The sequence below is a fragment of the Planococcus citri genome, chromosome 3 (genome assembly GCF_950023065.1).
Source record: "Planococcus citri chromosome 3, ihPlaCitr1.1, whole genome shotgun sequence".
NCBI lineage: Eukaryota > Metazoa > Arthropoda > Insecta > Hemiptera > Pseudococcidae > Planococcus > Planococcus citri.
The window spans coordinates 18,439,089-18,456,251 of record NC_088679.1 but is presented as its reverse complement, the minus strand read 5'-3'; the positions used below and the strand labels follow the sequence as shown (position 1 = coordinate 18,456,251).

The 17,163-nt window shown below is 35.8% G+C and overlaps 1 protein-coding gene across 4 annotated transcripts in view; it reads right to left on the bottom strand.

Annotated features, from left to right (window-relative positions):
* Nucleotides 1–17,163, bottom strand: part of LOC135841368 (rho guanine nucleotide exchange factor 10-like) — a 201,234-nt gene that overhangs the window by 87,771 nt on the left and 96,300 nt on the right. The gene's annotated exons all lie outside the window — the stretch shown is intronic.

Below are 17,163 nucleotides of genomic sequence, written 5' to 3'. Positions count from 1 at the left end.
AAAACATACGCCAAAAGGCTACCACTACCTATGGAAGGCATTATTGTCGCGGTTTACCCAGCAGTCTACCCAACACAGGCATTAAGGCACATCGAGTCCAATATTTATACACAGCATCGCGCCGTTGTGCATTCTAATTTCATCAAATCACATCAAACATCCATAAAATCATACCCCGAACATAACAAACAATAGCGTGAAAATAATAGATGTAGAAAAATAATCATGGTCGCGTGTAAAATGATCCTCTTTCTTTTGCTTTTGCTCTTGCTCTTCGTGCTTAGAGGTCTTCTCTCTTTCTCTGCAACAACAACGACGACAACGTCCTCTGTCGCCATCGTCATCCTGTCGTGTCGTGAAAATAAACGTCAAGGTTTATGACCACGAATAAACTTTGTTTGTTTCTGGCTACATTGGTATACCTAATATTGGTATTAATTTCTATCATTTCTCAAGAATACGTATTTTTAGCAGAAAAATGACGATTCGAGAACAAATGATCCGAACACCGAATAGAAATTAATTCAATTTGTTTCGAAAAATCGAATCCGGGTGTGAGGTGAAGAATCAATAATTGTTCACGTTTTGAGAATTTTTCTGCCCAAAATCAACTCATTTATACCAACTTTAGCCCCTATTTTCACTCAGGACTCACTCAGGACTAACTTGTGGATTAGAGAACTTATAACTACTCGTGAAAAAATTATTTGTCATATCCTTAAACTTATCGGATTTCATGAGAACAATTTCTCCAACCATGTTGGTAGAAACAAGTCGTGATAGAACCCCCCCCCCCCTCTCAAAATATATATCTACCTATAAAATCCAAAAACTTGACATTTGTATTCTTACTTTCTAATCCTTAAATTTGGTCCATTTTCGATAGAAATATTGTTAAATTTCAACCCCCTCCCCCCCAAATATATGATGAAAAAGTGGAACTTGTACTTTTCCTCAAAAAATATAAAAAATTAATATTTTCATGTTTATTTACATATTTACTTTTTCAATTTTGAATCCTGGGATTCGGTCCATCTTCATCAAAAAATCACTATTCAATACATTGTTGGGGCTTTTCTCGAAAATATCTAGAAGAAGGTGGTGTTTTGTGAAGGCACGCGGAGGATGTCTCTGAAGAAAATTTCAAAAATATCGAAAATTGCTATATGAACTTGAAAAAAAATGAAAGAATGGAAGGGGATGAAATCTGACAAAACAAAGAAGCTTTTAAAGCAATTTTGTAAAAAAGACCAGGGCTTTTGTTTGACAAACTTTACTGCAAAAAGAGAACTTTTTAGGCAGGTAAAGCAAAAATCAATGTCTTTTGAACGTTTTGGCAAAAAAGCATTCTGATGAATTTTAGCAAAAATTACGACCATTTGACTATTTCATCAAAAAATTATTTCCTGAAAATGTTGACGAAAAAATATTGAGTACAACTCTCAGTCAACTCGCTAAAAATTGATCCTCTCAGACAATTTTGACAGAAAGGAACCGGTAATTTTTCGACAATGTAGACTTTACAGTGGTTTTTTAGGAAATCTTGGCAAGAACAGGACTGCTTGACAATTTTGGTAAAAATGAGTTCCTTTGACAATTTCACCACCAAAAATGGAAACTTTTTGAGTTTTTGACAATTTTGACAACAACGGACACTTATTTTGACTATTTTGACAAAAATGGACACTTCTGGACTATTTTGCCAAAAATTGACGTTTTTAGACATTTTTTGACTTGGGGCAAATTTTACAGAAAAGAAACAGAACCTTATTACGCAAGTTTGGCAAAAATCAGGACTTTTTAAACAGATAAGGTGAAAACCAATTATTTTTGATTGTTTAGGGTGAGGAGAGGGTACAAAAAATTATGGACTAACAACTTTCGAGAATTAGTGTGCCCTCAAAAAAGAAGTGAAAAAATAACTCAGCATTTAGAAGTACAATATATAGGTATTCTGCTCAGAAATGGAAAATTTTCAAATAATTTGTACCTGCAGACATCATTTTTGGCTACATCTTTTTTGATATGTATTTTTTCAACTCTGGGGGCTTTATACAAGGGGACCCGTCTCAGTTGGATTGGAGTACCATGGGTGGGTTTTTCTTAAAAATGTCCTTATTTTGAAAGATTCTACAAATTCAACAATTTTTAAAAATTTCTAAAGACATCAATTTTTTATTTTTTATTAATTATTACTAAATCTGGGGCCTTCATAATACAAGACAGCCAAGACCATTTGAGGGTCCAACGTATGTTTTTTGTTGAAAAGGGGATTTTGCAGAACAATTCTAATGCGAAAATGAAGAATATTTCCAAAAAATTTCCCCTGATTTCGATATATTCTTATTTTTTGTGATTTTTCCAACTTTTGGGGGCTACCGGCACCACTTTTTTACAGATAAGGGGAAAATTAAAATGATAAAATTATTTTCTCGCTCGAAGTAACATTTTTGGTGGGTGAGAGGTGGAATAGTATATTACAACACAGTAGACGAAAGTGAATGATTTCTTGTCGAGTGCGAAGATTGGCGGAACGAGCCGAAGGCGAGTGGAGCCAACGCACGAAACAAGAATTCATTCACTTTTGACTACTATCTTGTAAGATATTTTTCATTATAAATGCTACGAAAAAATATAGCATTTTACTCCTGTTTACACACCGCGAAAATTTTTTCCTACTGTGATTGAAAAAATTCCTCTTTCCATCCCTAGGGATGGAAAAGAATTCTTTTCCATCACACTGTGACGGAAAAGAATTCACATTGACTAATATATTGTAAATTCTTTTCCATCACAGTGTGACGGAAAAGAATTTCTTTTCCATCCCTAGGGATGGAAAGAGGAATTTTTTCAATCACAGTAGGAAAAAGTGTATTTTCGCAGTGTGTAAACGGGGGTAAAATGCTACATTTTCGTAGCATGTATAATGAAAAAAATAAAGTTACACCCTACTGAACACGTTTTGAAAAATTCAGACCAGACGTTTTTCTTTGGAGTAGTAAGGTATGAAAAAAAAAAAAATCAAACAATTTTATTTTCTGGCTAAGTTAGACAGAAAAGAAACCAACTTGACTTTTTTTTTTTTTGAAGGATGAGGCATCTTACAATCAACAGGTTCTTCTACACCCAAGCATCTCGTCAATTGAATTTTGAAAATATAAAAGGACTTCAGGGACCATTTTCCACCAATAAAGAACCTTAATACTATAAATTATCACGAGCTTTAACAGTAATGTGGGTAACATTATTTCAATTAAAATCGAAATTATTTTCATTAGGAAAATTTTAATGACAAAAATGATAATAAAATATGTTTATGTACATAGGTAATTGCGAAACTAAAGTAGCCCTAGGAAGTAATAACGTCAATAATTCAGACTACGGGAATAAATGTTTCAGGGGGGGAACTGCATGACACTTATCAGAAAATTTCCAAGTACATATATTTATGTATGATTATATGTATGACAAAATTTTACATGCAATTGACATTTGGATCTTGAAAATGTATATCCCAAGAAAAATAAAAAAATCCTAATCAAATTCAAGAAAATCATAAGAATTTGCCTCGTTTTAAAAAAAAAAATCTGTAAAATTCATTAAAGGCCATATAGGGGGCATAAGAATGGTGCTTTGGGTCCCCGAGAGCTTTGGCATTGATAAGTGCAAGGTAGATGGGTGTTGATATTGAATAACATCGAGAAAAAATCAGGTGCAAAATTTTGAACCTCCAGACTCCCCCCCCCATTTTTAAAATGTCCTCCTTTTTGTGAAACAGAAATGAAAAATTTTCAGAGCTCCATGTGAACTAATTTTTGCAATTTATGAGTACGTTGTAGGTCCCTATGAGGGTCAATGGTCATCCCTCAAAAATCTTACACCACCCTCCACCTATAATTTCCCCTTAAATGGAAACCCCGGAGGAGGGGACGAGTAAAAACGAATTTAAAAAAAATCTATTTTGATGACTGAGGAGTCCTTTTAGCATAATTCGATGCCTCTGAACATGAATATCAAGTCAAAATTGAAAATGCACTTCTCCCACCCCCCACTCCTCTCCAGAACCTCTCATCAAAACACTGGCACACTGTGTCAGCCAAGACCTCAGAATGTCTGCTGGGATAGCGAGGGATTTCATCTGCCACTTTGGAGGTAGAGAGATGCTGCTGACCCAACCACACAATGTGGGGGAAGTGGCAACTCCAAAGTGTAAAATCGAAGGAAGAGTGAGCCAGGGTAACTACATAATATTCTGCATCATTACAAAAATCCACTACTATGACAAACCAACATATAAGAACTTCTCCCTTGGCATCTAAAATCTTGCCAGGGAATGTATTACTTAGTAGAAAAATTAAAAAACTCACTATCCCATGGATTGGATGTGGGCTAGACTAGCTTGACTGGGGCCAGGTACAATCAATCATCGTGAGAGAATTCAGGGAGATTCCCATCAACATCAAGGTGTGTAATTGGACCTCATTCAACATCCACTCAAAAACCATTTTGAAAGGAGGGGTTGGCAACACTGCCCGAGTCCAGACATAGAAATTTGGTTAAACTTGGGGAGGGTGAAGGTACTCAGGGTGCTATAGGAATCGACAGTCATCAAAAAAACACCAGAAAAAAGAATTTTAGGTTTAGGCAGTATTAATTTCACCAATAGGATTTGAGTATGCTCTTTTCAATACTACAGCTTTCATTGACATCAATGCCAAAGCCAAACACTGTGCAATTCTGTTATCAGTTATAGCTTTATGGGCAGAATGTAAATGTCATCGGAGGCTTCAGAATGCTTTAAAAAAGTATGAAATATGTGTTGTAGGAGAGTTGAAAGAACCTCTGATAGGTAGTTGACATCAAGGAGGAGCAGAGTTTACAACATCCTTAAAGTGCTGATATTGAATACGGTCAGAATTGACCCAGCAATATCAAATCACACATTACACATACAACACAAAGGTTCGAGCAAATTCTTATATTTTTTCAAATCGTATAATCCAATTTGAAAACACACCCTGTCCCAAACCTAACCTATCAACCCAAACTAAAAAAAAACACCAATTTTACAAAATATCTCATTTCTTTTCCAACTTGTAACAAAACCTACAGTAGGTACTTACAATCGCAGCAGCATACACCACCATCGACTCGTAGCTCGTACCCAAGATCACATCACAATTCCATCGGTTACGCACCCAGCAACACCCTAGGCTCAGGCTTCAGGCACCACCATTCACCACATACACTGACCGAAACCTCACCAGTCACCGAAAGAATTCGGATTCGATCATTCGCGAATTTTTCTTCTATTCGCGAAACACACTTATTTATGTAAAAAAACACACAGCAGCAAAAAAAACTCGTCTCCCGGTCGTTGGTCGTTTTTAAATACCGCGCCAGCGCATTACACAGAGACAATTGCGGCTCCGAGTTGAATTCCGTCCACGACCATGGTGCTAGAGTCGGATACAGTCGAGCTGAGTCTACGACAACAACCACCAGCACCAAGACACGACAACCAAAAGGTTATATACAGTACACATGAATGAGGATCTGCTCATTTTCTGCCTGCTCTAAACTCTTTCTCCATCTCTGTATCTCTTTCGCTCTGTTTGTACCTTTCCGGCAACTTTACGTATATCTCTGTGCGCGTGTGGAGGCGGTTGCATATGTCTGTGGTACTCCATCTCTCTTTCTGGCTCGCTCTATGGGTATCTACTATCTACTCTTCTTATGCTGCTGCTGACTATGCTGTTGCTGACGTTTTCTCCATCTACGAGTATATAAGCCGCCACTGCCCCATCCGCGTGCAGCAACTTCATCTGTATATTTCTTTACTCTTCTCGCGGTCTCTTAACTCGTCCATCGGCTCTGCCTGCCTCCAAACCAGAGTCCTCCAGTCCACAAGTCTCTTGGCTCTTGGTCGTCGTCGTTGTTGCGGCATACTATACGAGTATTCGAATACACGCGCGATTTATCATGATTCGTACACATAAATCAGGGGTACTTAAACATATCGCTGCTTATAATGATACAGACACGGGCATTTATAGAGTTTTCATTAATCGAGTGCATATAGGTATACGTAAGTTATGTGTGTACTCGTATATCCTATCTCGTAAGTCTTCCTCCAATATGTTGTGTAGTTTTCTGCTTTCTCAACTCATATATAGGTACTATTCTCGTTCCATGTTCGTTTTCTTATGGGCTAATCCATCGTCATCGTCTATATTCATGGTTTTCTTCATCGTGACATAGGTTAAATCGCAGCTACCATTGGCTCCTTCATCGTCCATCAAAATGATACCACGACGACGTTCGACATTTTTATACTAGAACGAGAGAGTATCACGACAACACGACAAAGACGTCGAGTCGTAATAATAATTGAAAAACCCGACACCCGAGCATAGTAATTAACACTTTTATACAGCTGATAAGGCAATATACGAGTACACATTTCACGTATCAAACGAACCTAATAGTACCACTATTTTTCTCGGAATATTCGACACTGACGACTTGGAAAATAGCAAAATGGTAATCGCAGTGATGACCAAACTGACACCTCTCGATGTAAAACTCATTCAATTACTCGCCGGGTCAATTAAACCAATTCTTTAACCATTTGTCGGATGGTATTCCATTTAACTCTAGAAGATATCTCGGTCAAAAAAATTACGATTTATGATTCGGACTTGATTCACTTGACAGTCAGAACAGTAAACCCAATTGCCAAATATTGCTATTCACGATTTCGCCTTCGGTGATCCATGATCCGTTTTCCGAATGGTCGTATTTTTTCAGGTCATCGTATCTCATAAATCTCTACATCGAGCAGGAAAGTTTCGAGACATTACAACTCGCTTAACCTTCATTTAAAGGGCAGGAAAAAACCCACCCCCGGTTCAAATAGGGCGAAAAATAGATACACAACCCCAATACGAGACAATATTCCCTCCTCATCATTTTGCAGAATCATGTTATCATACATTACTGTGCACTGCGTTGCCTGTCTGCTGCCTTTACTTATACTCGTATATAGTTTAGTGTTGTACATAGTAATTTGAATTTCCAATCCTCGTTGTACGTATCTCCGCAGTCAGTCGAGTTTCCTTTATAGCTGAAATTACGAGTACGATTCGACTTGTAAATAAGGGTGAATCGAGAGACACGGGGGTCATCCAGAGTTCGTCGTCGTCGTCGCCGTCGTCTTCGTCTTCTTTAATGCTGCAGCCGGAATACCACACCGCAGACCGTATAAATAGTTACTCGGTGCTGATTGAATTATTTCAATAAAATCATCGCGTCGTCTGCCGGAATCGTATCGTGCATCATTCACCGACAACTCGGCGCGAAATTTATACCACGGTCGTTGAATTTTTTAACGCCAACGTTTATCGCGACGAGATCGTTATTCGGAATTAATTTTTTCCAACTTCACGGTATAACTGTGTGGTGGTTTTTTTTTTAGTGTAAAATCACCCCTTTTCGAGCGAGCTCTCTCCTCACTTGGGTAGTTTGTCTCGTCTGGTATATAAGGTCTCTCTCGATTACACATTCGGCTCCGTATGTCCGGCAGTGTAGTCGACGACCGACGGTTTACTCGTATTTTTCCGGATCGTTGTACTTACTGGCAGACGATAAAATACGAGTACGTACGAATTGAGAAATTTTTTCTCTGAATGGAGATTTTTTTGCAATATCCAATTATTTATATGTTTTTTTATTTTTTTTATTGGAAGATGGATAAAAATTGAAATAATTTTTCGATGAATATTGCAAATTCAACAAGGTAAAATTATTGATAATTCATTATTTATCTCAAACCCTCCAATTCTGAAGCCTTTCTCCAAAAATATGGAATTATGAGAAAACTGTGTACCTACTTTTCTCCACATTTATAGTATGGTCTTGAAACCGTAAAGGCAATTTTGACCAAAAAGGTTCTAGAAGTTGTTCATCACTTCATCAGTAGAGCTGGGATTTTTATGCTTTGCATATTTTTCTATGGACAAGAAAAAAAAACATATTTGATAGATCTCTACGAATCATGACATTTCTTGACGAATGAGCCCAATATCATTTTGCATATTTTAGCAATACTTGTATTTTAGGGGGGAGGGGAAACCTGCATATTTCTGTATATTTGAGCATTTTCTGGTAAGTAAGTACATACTTTTTTGCACATTTACAAACGATTTTAAAACTTTTTTTTGTTCAAAAAATTGCAACAGTTCTACGAGTAAAATGTCACCAATAATTTTTATTCTTACTGGCGCAGTTTTTCGGATACGTATTTTTCCTTCATATTGGGTTTCTTAATTCTAATTGCTATTTTTTTCTTTTACCACTTGATTTCATGTTTTTCAGCTTAAAAATCCTTTTCAGGGATACACGTCACTCAAACTGAAATTTTCGCATAATTATTTTTTGCATAATTTAGGTGAAAAAATGCATAAAATATTGCCCTATTTTTATCATATTTCTGCATAAAAATCCCTGCTTTAGTCATCAGGAACTTGAATATTGTCAAAGATTTCATCGTCATATTTAAAAGTGCCACATACAAGGGGGGCAAGTGGAGCAATTCGCCCCGAACCAGCGTTTTTTAAATAAGTTTGGGATTTTTATTTTCTGAAACTTCATTTTTTAGGGAAAGATCGAATTTTTATATGTCAAAAACTATCAAACCTTGGCCAGAAAAAGAAGCCTCTTGTGAAAAATTTTCTCAAAAAAAAAAAACTTATCAAGAGATAAAAACGTCTTTCAAAAAACGGTTTTTTGCACAACAAAATTCATTCTTGACATGACTTCATCTTTCAAAAATGAAAAGGATAATTCTCATTTGAGAAAACGAAATAATCAACTTTTTAGGTGGGGGAGGGGGGTGGAGAGTTGTCTTTTTCATAGAGGAAACTTGTGGGGAAAAACTCTGTTTTGTAAACAACCAATAATTTTAAACCTCAATTTTTGAAAAAAATACGTACTTGCTGCGGTGGTGGGAGGGGATGGAAAAATTTTCAGGACCTCATTTTTTTGACCTGATCCCACGTTGGCTCTCGGCGACACTGTATTTGAAAGATTTTGCCTCCAAATTTCCAAAAAATAATTCAACGGTTAGATTTTTCATGCTCTTTTTACTTTTAGGAAATTTTAGAAATGAAAGTGATTTTTATCAAATTTTTGATTAAGTTTGTAGATCAATTTTTCATCTTTTTGAAAAAATCTGATCAAAATTTTCAACTGGTGTGGGAAGGGGGGAGGCTCACTTATTATAACGATCAAAAAATCGTTCAAATTTTCAGCATTTCTTTCCGAAGTCATTTCACAACAATTTTTTGTCAATGTTTAGCTAATTTGTAAGATGTTTACGATCATCTCATCTTCTACAGGCATCATCAGACGATGAGTCGATGATAAACACCTCATGGCTTTGTTTTGTGTGGGGAGGTGAAGAAAGGGAGGGAGGGATGGAGGATATTGTATTAAGTTTCTCTATCAACTTCTTAAATTATTTCCACGGGAAAAGGCGAAAATGAGAAGATAACTCATGATGAAGTTCATTCAAAAAGAAATGTATTTATGAAGATAGTAAAATAGAAAAAAAGAATCAAAATTCTGAAGTCTAAGAATTTTGAAAAAGATTAACATTTTTGAAAGTTAATTTTAATAAAATTATAATTTTTCCAAATTCGTGAAATTTCAATTCCTCTCCCCTTTTTTTTGAAAAACGAATGATGTACTTGGTACGTAAGTGAGAAAAATTTTATCATAATGCCAAAAAAAAAAAAGTAATCTGAACTCAAAACCACTACCTTTTTCTCTATTTCTCACTCAAATTAAAAAAATTTCAAAAAATTTGAAAAAGTAATGAAAAATGTCAATTTTTTAATACATTTTTTTTTTTTAGCCATATTTGTTGCACCAATCATGATGATTGGTGATATTAAAAATCTGGGTTTCCAAGGTGACTGATTTACATTAATTGAAGGTCAGGGGTGAACTTGAATGAAAAATCGAAATCAGCCAACTCGAAAACCCAAAGTTCCATATCCATATCACAATTTTGAAAATTGAACCTTCCTCCAAGAGTTTAATTGGGGATCAGGAATGAAAAAAATTCGAGCAAAAAATTTTAATCGGTGACCTTGAAAATCCAATGATGCCAAAAATATGAAGAGAAAAACTGAAGTTTTGTATTCGACCTTGAAACACCCCTACCCCTCCTTTTATTTCGGTTCCAAAGTTTTAAAATGTTCAAAAATTGAAAAAATGCAATTCGTACTTAGTCACATTTTTTGTGGGATGATGCCAGAAATATGGGGTAAAAATTTGAAGTTTTGGGATTTCATCATTTTAGCTCACCTAAGACAAAAAATTAGTAAAAATCCAAAGTTTTGGATTTGATCTCAAAAAACGCCTCCTTCTACTCTTATTTTGGCTCCAAGTTTCAAAATTTGGAAAAATTGAAAAAAATCAAGTAATTCTATTTTTTTGTACCTATAGGTAGCTACCCACATTGATTTTTTTAAAAATTTGTTGTGGAAAAAGCCAGAAGTTTTGGATTTGATATCACTCTCATTTTTTAAACCCAAGTTTCAGCATTTTAAAAAGTTTGAAGAAAAATGCAAAAAATTGTCAATTTTTTAGTGTTTTTTTGCGCTTGAAATGGAAATAAAAAACATCAGACATCTTAATTCAATTTTCAGGGGATCTTAAATAAAATTTAAATTGAATTAGGATACAAATTATACCTCGATCTGGTTTCCGATTCGGTCGTTTCATCCTCTCCTCCCCTCCCCTCAATATAAGCAACCGAATTTCCTTCACAAATTTTCCAAGAACTAAAAATAATCGACGGATGATTTCTGTGCTTCTCCCCATTTCTTTCTGAGGGGGGTGGGGGAAGAGGGGCACTCAATTCTCCATCACAAGTCAATCGACTGATCACAGACTCTGCATCCAAAACTTGACCACATTTTACCAACACCCGAAAAAAAAATCACGTACACCCAACCAACAGTCAAAATAGCCGCGCGCTGTCAATTTACGTTGAAAGATGGCGACAATAGGTGCACCGCGCCGCAGCACCGGTTACGGAATTTTATTTTCTTTCCAGCGTTGGGATCTTCTTACCATATACGGAAAGTTCACCGTGTCGATCAGGTTACGAGAATACGATTATATAGGTATGCACTTTTTAAAATATTATTGTAATCGCCAAGTGACGGCGGCGGAGACGTGTTCTCTGCGCGGCTTCAAATCATCGTCCAAATACATACACAGTACCTGTCTTTTTATCTACATAGTTTGCTGAGCTCATTATCCTATATAACATTCCATTATTACGCCCGCTCGAATATTTTTTCGAGCTCTTATATTAACTTTCTATAAGAAATTCACTACTAGCCATGTTTTTGAAAAAAATTATCGGAGATGGTTTTTTGAATGAATGAAAAATTTCAATTTTTCATCTCTGGTTTGATTTATTATTTGTTAATTGGAGGCAACAGGTGGTTTAACTCTCAAAAATGAAGCTGTGCGTGGGAATAAGCTGGATTTTACATATAATAAAAAATATACCTATTCAGACTCCAGGAAGCCACTGAGTTCTTTGGAGGGGTTCCTCGAGGCCCCTGAAAAGACAGGAGGACGAGGGCCTCCAGACGAACATTCTAAGCTTTATCAGAACCAAAGTCGGAAGCACATCATACTTTGATTAAAAATTGAGGAACTAGAGGAACTTGACCCCTTCTCCTGAATCACTTCAAAAGACCACATTTTAGATAATATATATATCCCTGGCCCTAGCAAAAGCAAAGAATAAAAGACGCCTCCATCTAAACCAAAAGTTTCCACAACACCCCCCCTTTATTCCATAAAATCTCCCAAATTCTACCAAACCAACTCCTCGACCCTCCCAACACCTCAAGTCACCAGCATCAACAGTCCGCACCATTCCCCTATCACTCTGTAGCTGACACTAAACCACAAATCCCACGGTACACTGAGTGAGAAAAATCGCTCGTCATCTAATGTTTATTAAATTCATACACCATTCGGCTGACTTGACTGCAAGTCAGTGAAAGTCCACCGCTGTCATTTCCTAGTTCGAAAATTTCGCCATGTCTTCCATTAACACGCACATCGCAGCTAAGCTATAATATTCTCGACAATAGACTAGAGTACGCATTGGCTTCCTTGTGAACCACTTTTGCTCATTCATCGACGAAACAGAAACAAAAACCTCTAAAAGACTCGCTCGTTCGACGATATTATTAATGCATTAGCCCAGCAGCAGCTCTTTTTCGCGCTCGGTGCTAGATTACGATTATACTCTCGCTTTTTTCCTTCTATCATCGTCATCGTACAATGTACATAATTTCAAATATACATTAAAACTCGTTAATGAGTATTTTTTTCCATTTAGACATCATATAGCATAACTTAGGTACATATATCTCTATTCTCTGTATACAGAAAAACGGTACCGTTTCAATACTCTGTTGTTCTGGTTGTTCTTCATCTTGTGTTTGGTTCAGTGGTTCACGAATAAATATACCTAAGTACGAAGTATCTTAGAGTTAGCTAAATATACTATATACGTCGACATCACGAATATAGTCAACTTGCTTCGACACGAACCCAACAACACACTCTCTCTATCTCGTGGAATCTTCCAGTCTTCATGAGTCGCCTCATCATCATCATCGCCATTCTCACACAGTAAATCACCTCGGACACATCTTTTCAAAACTTCGCGTTAATAAATAGAAAAAATACCGTATTCGTAGATCCACTCTTTCTATACTTATTCTATTATACACCTCAAACATACACCAACCGACAGAAGACAGAACGTGAACACCACATCGTCATCAACATCATATCTCAAATACACACGCACCACAAAAAAAAACCACAGGAAAAAAATAAATAAAATAAAACGATAGAAAAAGACCATCCATCGTATCAAAGAGTATTAAATGAGTTGTTTATGGTATCTCCTTCTATCTGTGTGTGTGAGGTAAACGTAGAAGAACAGGAGGACGTGCGCCTTCACACACAAAGTCGCTAATCATAATATTATTCTGTGGATGGTAAAAGGCAACTAAAACCCATCTTTAGGTGCATGACAAAGAGACGTATACACTTATACTACAGGTACGCGAGTATTTGTTAAACCATCGGATACGCTTCTTTGTTGGAAATTAATAATCGCAGGGTGTTCCTCGTATACTCTTTTCGGTTAGAGTTTTATATTTTCTTTTTCCTCGCTTACTCTCTCTGGAACTATAATATTCTATGAAATCGAAACACGATGAATCATAATATTATATTATGTACATAGATATATAGAAGATGACGAAGAATTGTCTAGCTAGAGAGATACTTGGATAGGTAGGTAGGTAGGGTAACACAAGCCGAGAATATTAAGTACTTTTGGGGATTTTACCGAGCTGAGTAAGCAGTACCTATATAAGTTGAAATTCACACGACCACCATTCGCTTCTTCTTATTTCTCACTTCTGTTTAGTAAACATAACCATCGTCTTCGGTTCGTCACCTCTCGAACTAAAGACGGAAGACTAATTAACTTATTTGATACTTCGTCGTCGTCAAACCAAGCCAGGTATAATACCTATCTCTTTACGTATAATTTTCACCGAAGACATCCTATAACCAAAAGACGACAATAAGCCGCAGGGTTATTTGTGCTAGTTGATGATGATGACTTTTACTCGTAGGTAATGGAATTACGAAGCATATTTTATAGGGTTGAATAAGCTGCATCGTGCAGATCGTCTCTTTTACGTAGATTTCGCGAATAATTATTTAAAAGTAGGATTAAGAAGATGAAATATGGTACCGTTGGAACGGCGGTTCAGGCTGGAATTCGAAAAGGATGGGTTCAATTTTTTAAAAGAATGTTCCAACTGATTATGTTTGACTCATAAGGTGTAAAGAATGAGATGAATTAATTTGCTCCATTTGAACAGAACATCGATCTCATTCAAGTGAGAATTTTGAAAGGTAAAGTAAAAATGATAAAAATGAGTTCTGAAACAAATATCAACTCCCCGAAACCGAATTTCACAATTTCAAGTCATTCTGGAGCCACCAGTGTGATTTTTAATTGATCCAGAAGTCGTAAAAATCAACCCGAATAGCAAAACATCAAGTTGTGGCTTATTCGAAACCTGTTAAAAGGATCCTGAAATAAAAGAAAATGTGGACAGATTAGTATAGATCCTGAAATAAAAGAAAATGTGGACAGATTCGTATAACTAAGTCACAACTCAATTTTCAGCAGCTCCAATAAGTTTTCATGAGACTCCAGAATGACTTAAAACGACGAAATTTGTATTTTAAAGGGTTGGCTTCATACAAAATATGTACAACCATTCAAGCAAACTTCACAAATCTCTCCACAAACGAGCAATTTTTGAAGTTTTTTACCAACATGCATCAACGAATAGTGTACGTCGTCAATCAACATTCATCGGTTAAGTACAGCAAAAAATAACCATCATTCCGGTTTTGTTCTGATTTTTTTTAAATTAAAAAAAAATGTTTGCTTTTTTTAGCCTATTTTTTCAATTTAGAGAATGCAATTTGCCAAAAACGTTTCGAAAAATTTTAGAAAAACTTTTTAAAAAATCATAGCCCTAAAACATACCTAATAAAAATAAATTAGTTTTTCATTTTTTGTTACCTATTTAAATTTGAATTTTGAACGTGAAAATGATGAAAATAACTTGGTAAAAGTGTTGAGATTGCAACATTTTCTCAAAAATTACAATTTTTTTTCTTCGCTGAAAATAATTGTGATTTTTTTATCAAAATTCAAAAATAACACTTACTAAAATGGAAATTCATATATTTTTTTTTACCAATAATGATCACATCCCCCCTCTCAAAAAATCAACCCTTCCCCACCAACAAAGTATTCTTTTTTTCAGTAAAAATTAATTCTTTTCCACTGAAATGGCAACATTTTTTCCACCAATAATTGACACGTTTTCACTGAAAAATGAAAATTTATAGTAATTTTTTTCATTTTGAATTGTTTTTTTTTTCACAAAAAATTATAATTTTTGGCTTCAATTCGTTCGCGAATGAGACATTTATACGAATCGAATCGTTCGCGAACGAGTCACTTGTACGAATCGATTCGTTCGTTCGCGAATGATTCACTTATACAAATCAATTTGTTCGTGAATGATTCACCAAAAATTGAGCAAATGAATTGATTCGTTCGCGAATGATTCACTTACAAATCAATCGAATGATTCACCAAGAAATCAATCAATTTATTTACTCAATCGCCAATTGTTCGTAAATTATTCGATTCGATTGTAATAGTCCGGCATAGGACAATAGGAGTATTTGCACCCGCCCCCCCCGCCGATCCTCCGGGACAACTTTTTCCTTAAAGGGGACATCCTAAGGAACATTTTAAAGCAAACTTGCCAAAAAAAAGTTGGCCTTACTCACAAAATGGCGGCCATTTTGATTGACAGATCGGCCGAAATTGCAGATTTTGCGTTTTAACATAGGACGTACACGAAATTTTTCAAACTTTACAAAGGTAGATCGAAAGATCATGCAAAAATTTATCACCTGTCAAAATTTCAAGTGCTCAAGTGCGTTTTTCGATTTTTGGTGAATTTTTGAAAAACGAATTTAGGCCAAAAATGATGGAAAAAATCAAAATTTTACCAAATTGACCAAGAAAGCTGAAATTTGGGATATACCCTATTTTCGACATGCCAAATCGATTAGAAACGGTTTCAACCCGTTTTGAGCAGTTCTGGAGCCTCCAGCAGATTTTTGAAACTCGAAATTCCCACAAAATTCCATCAAATTGGAGTTGTAAAGCTAAAACTTATTCTAAAAAGTAATTTCAATACGCTTCGAAGTACTGCAGGCGAATTTCAAGTCGTTTTGGATCCTCTAGCGACTTTTTGAAAATTCCTGAAGCCTCCAGCAAATTTTTGAAACTTTAAATTTTCACAAAATTTCATCAAAATGGAGATGGAAATCTGAAATTTACTCTACACTCCAATTTTAACACACTCTGAAGACGACTTCAGGTGGGCTCAAGTAATTTTACGGCCTCCAGCGACTTTTTTTGAAAATTACTGGAGCCTCCAGCAGATTTTTGAAACTTTAAATTTTCACAAAATTTCATCAAATGGAGATGGAAATCTGAAATTTACTCTACACTCCAATTTTAACACCCTCTTCTAGACGACTTCAGGTGGGCTCAAGTAATTTTAGGGCCTCCAGCAGATTTTTGAAACTTTAAATTTTCACAACATTAATTTATCAAATAGAGTTGGCTAGCTGAAATTTACTTCGCAGACTACATGGTGGTTTCAAATGGTTTTGAAGCTTCCAGCTACTTTTAGGAAATTTCAATTTCCCAAAAAAACGTCATACAACCTTTCAAAAAGTTGCAAGAGGCTCCAAAACGACTTGAAATCCACCCGCAGTCGACTTCGTAGCGTATTGAAATTAGTTTGCAGAATGAATTTCGACTCTCCATCTTAGTTTGATGATATTTTGGGGAAATTTCAAGTTTCAAAAATCTACTGGAGGCTCCAGTAATTTTCAAAAAAGTTGTTGGATGCTCTAAAATGACTTGAAATCCACCAGAAATCGTCTTCAGAGGGTGTTAAAATTGGAGTGTAGAGTAAATTTCAGCTTTCCATCTCCATTCAATTGATGAAATTTTGTGAAAATTTAAAGTTTCAAAAATTTGCTGGAGGCTTCAGGAATTTTCAAAAAGTCGCTGGAGGTTCCAAAATGGCTTGAAATGCGCCTGCAGTACTTCGTAGCGTATTGAAATTACTTTTTAGAATAAATTTTAGCTTTACAACTCTAATTTGATGGAATTTTGTGGGAATTTCGATTTTCAAAAATCTGCTGGAGGCTCCAGAACTGCTCAAAACGGGTTGAAACCGTTTCTAATCGATTTGGCATGTCGAAAATAGGGTATACCCCAAATTTCAGCTTTCTTGGTCAATTTGGTAAAATATTGATTTTTTCCCTCATTTTTGGCCTAAATTCGACTTTTAAAAATTCACCAAAAATCGAAAAACGCACTTTAGCACTTGAAATTTTGAAAGGTGATAAATTTTTGCATGATCT